A 3,690-nucleotide genomic window follows, 5' to 3' on the forward strand; every position below is an offset into this window, starting at 1 on the left:
TCAAGGGCAGACTTGTTCATAGGATGGGGATGAACTCGACGAGTTGTTCATACAACTCGGCGAGTCGGATGAAGGTTCATTCGAGGATGTTTTAGGACCAAAGGGTAGATCGGACACCCCAGATATGTCTGATATTATGGTTATGTTATGATATATGTGATAGTAACAGTAGGGGGTGAAATAGTCCCCGAGGTTCGGTTGTGAGGACCGAAGGGTAGGTCAGCACCCCAGAATGGCTCGACACGGGTAGGTCAGCATCCCATAATGGCTTGACATGGGTAGGTCGGCACCCCAGAATGGCCGTACCGGGTAGGTCGGCACCCTAGAATGGTTGTACCGGGTAGGTCGGCACCCCAGAATGGCCGTACCAGGGTAGGTCAGGAACCCCAGATTTGTCGGTAGTATGTATGCTATGTGATTGTATGGTATGTGGTATGATGGGGGAACTCACTAAGCTTCGTGCTTACAGTTTTTAGTTTTGTTTCAGGTACCTCTTCAGCGAAGGGGAAGGAGCCGGCGCGGTAGCTGCACATCATACACACACATTGGATTTCCGCACCATGAGATTTCTTGGGATTGAACTTTGAAATTATTACTATTGTTTTGATGTGATTTTCAGACATGAGATTATGGTTACGAAATGATATGACTTATTGATATTTTCCAATGAATGTTTTTCCAAATCGTTACATCAAAATTGAAATTTTTGGACTCGGAATTTGGGATGTTACATAAACAGTCGATTTAAATGGGTCTTAACTCATCAAAACCATAGATCTGTTCCCCTAATGTCCATTTTATACGTAAAGCTTCAAACTTGATGCACATGCATGGGGCCTTTGGCTCAAAAAGCCATAAAAGGAGGTCTACAAGATGCATGGGGTGTTTATGGCAACAAAGTTGGCACTTGTATGCCATAAAGACCCCCAATAGCCCTAGATCCGAAGTGCAACTCTAAGCACATCCACAAATTTCGATTTTTGCTTCTCTATACTCATTAAAAGGGTAGAAATAACCCCAAATCAAAATCTAAGAGATAAATGGTCAAGGTTCCAGCTTTTTACCTTAAATGAGCTGAGAATGAAGTAAAACTTCTGGATCTCCTTGCTTCTACTTGAACTCCCAAGCTTCCTTCTCTTCTCCAACTTCAAACACACACAAAAATGGCTTGAGGGCACTCAAACAAGGCTAGGGTTTCGAGTTAGGGTATTCTGGAAGTGAGGGAGGGCGATGGAGGCTGGTTTGGGACGAGTTAAGTTGTTTAAATAGGGTGCAAACCCTAAATATTAGGGTTTTGTCCAGACAGCTCCTACTTGTCGAGGCGGTCTTCCGACTCGTCAAGTAGGCCACTTAAACCCCCGATCAACAGTCGAGTCTACTCGGCGAGTTGGGCCTCCAACTCGCTGAGTCCCAGGGTAAATTGCAAAAATCCTTAAATTTAAATACGTACCAGGAATCGGGTGTTACAAATCTCCCCCACTTATTTTATACTTCGTCCACGAAGTCTGCCACTGGGTCCTGAAAAAGCTCGGGGTAATGCTCCCTCATCTCTTCCTCTGGCTCCCAGGTCTATTCCGAGCCCTTGCGGTGCTGCCACTGCACCTTTACCAGCTCCACCCTCTTATTCCTTAGATCCCTTGAGTTCCTGTCAAGGATTGCCACTGGCCGCTCGATGTAGTTTAGGCTTTCATCAACCTGAATATCCTCCAAAGGTACCACCGCCGAATCGTCCACTAGACACTTCCGCAACTGGGAGACGTGAAAAGTGCTATGAATCTGACTGAGTTCGGCTGACAGATCCAGCCTATATGCCACCTTGCCCACCCGGGCTACAACCCTGAAGGGTCCAATGTACCTGGGACCCAGATTGCCCCGCTTCCTGAATCGAATGACGCCCTTCCAAGGCGACACTTTCAGGAGCACCATATCCCCGACCTGGAACTCCAGGTCCGATCGAAGCTTGTCGGCATAACTTTTCTGTCGACTCTGAGAAGTATGAAGCCTGCTCCGAACCTGTTGGATCCTCTCCGTAGTCTTGAGTACCACCTCGGTACTCCCCATGACCCTCTGACCAAGCTCACCCCAGCATATCGGGGTCCTGCACTTCCTCCCATACAACATCTCGAAAGGAGGACGGTCGATGCTCGCATGATAGCTATTATTATAAGAGAACTCTGCCAACGGAAGGTAGGTATCCCAGCTACCTCCGAAATCTAAAACACACGCCCGCAGCATATCCTCTAGCGTCTGGATGGTCCGCTCGCTCAGACCATCCGTCTGCGGGTGAAAGGCAGTGCTAAAATGCAGACGAGTACCCAGCTCGTCATGAAACTTCTTCCAAAACCTGGAAGTGAACCGCACATCCCTGTCGGAAATCACTGAAACTGGCACCCCGTGCCGCGCCACTACCTCTCTGATGTAAATGTCGGCCAACTTTTCAGCCGAAATACCCTCCTGAATCGGAATAAAATGGACGCTCTTGGTCAACCGATCAAACGATGACCCAAATCGCATCCACTCCACACGCGGTCCTGGGAAGCTTCGTAATGAAGTCCATCGTGATATCCTCCCATTTCCACACGGGAATATCCAACGGCTGCAACTTGTCGTGCGGCCTCTGGTGCTCCGCCTTGATCTTCCTGCAGGTCAGGCACCTCTCAACATACCAGGCGACGTCCCGCTTCATGCAGGGCCACCAATAATCCGGGCGAAGATCCCTATACATCTTTGTCGCCCCTGGATGGACGGAGAATCGAGACTTGTGGGCCTCATCCATCAGCACTTGTCGTACTCCTCCCCAGTACGGTACCCAGACCCTCCCATGCAGGGTCAACAATCCCCGACCGTCATAATCAAACGAAGCCACTCGGCCAACTATCCTCTCGCACTTCTGGCGCCTCCCTAATCTTCTCCAATAGTGGAGTAACTACTGTCATCCTCAAGCAGATATCTCGAATCGGAGCCGCTACCGCCTTGCGGCTCAGGGCGTCGGCCACTACGTTGGCCTTGCCCGGGTGGTAGAGGATCTCATAATCGTAGTCTTTTACCACGTCCAACCACCGACGCTGCCTCATGTTCAGATTCGACTGATCTATGAGGTACCTCAAACTCTTGTGGTCCGTGTAAATAGTACAACGAACCCCATAGAGGTAATGACACCAAATCTTGAGGGCGAAAACAACAGCCCCCAACTCCAAATCATGCGCCGGATAATTCGCCTCGTGAGGCTTCAACTGCCTCGAAGCGTAAGCGATAACATGCTCTCTCTGCATCAATACCGCGCCCAAAACTGAGATGGACGCGTCACAATGTACAATAAAATCCTCCATGCCCTCCAGCAGGGCTAAGATTGGCGCCTCGCACAATCTCTGTCTCAAAGTCTCAAACGCAGCCTGCTGCTCAAGCCCCCAGTGAAAGACCACGACTTTCCTCGTCAGCCTGGTCAGGGGCACGACTATCTTGGAGAAGTCCTGAATGAATCTCCGATAGTAGCCTGCCAGTCCCAGGAAGCTCCGAATCTCAGATGGAGACCTCGGAACCTCCCACCTCGTCACGGCCTCCACCTTGGCCGGATCAACCGAAATCCCGTCCTGGATGACAAGGTGCCCAAGAAACTGCACCTCGCTCAACCAGAACTCACACTTTGAGAACTTAGCATACAAGCGCTCCCTCCTCAAAGTATCCAGAACC

The sequence above is a fragment of the Lactuca virosa genome, chromosome 9 (genome assembly GCF_052849685.1).
Source record: "Lactuca virosa cultivar CGN04683 chromosome 9, Lactuca_virosa_CGN04683_v6, whole genome shotgun sequence".
Classification (NCBI taxonomy): Eukaryota; Viridiplantae; Streptophyta; class Magnoliopsida; order Asterales; family Asteraceae; genus Lactuca; species Lactuca virosa.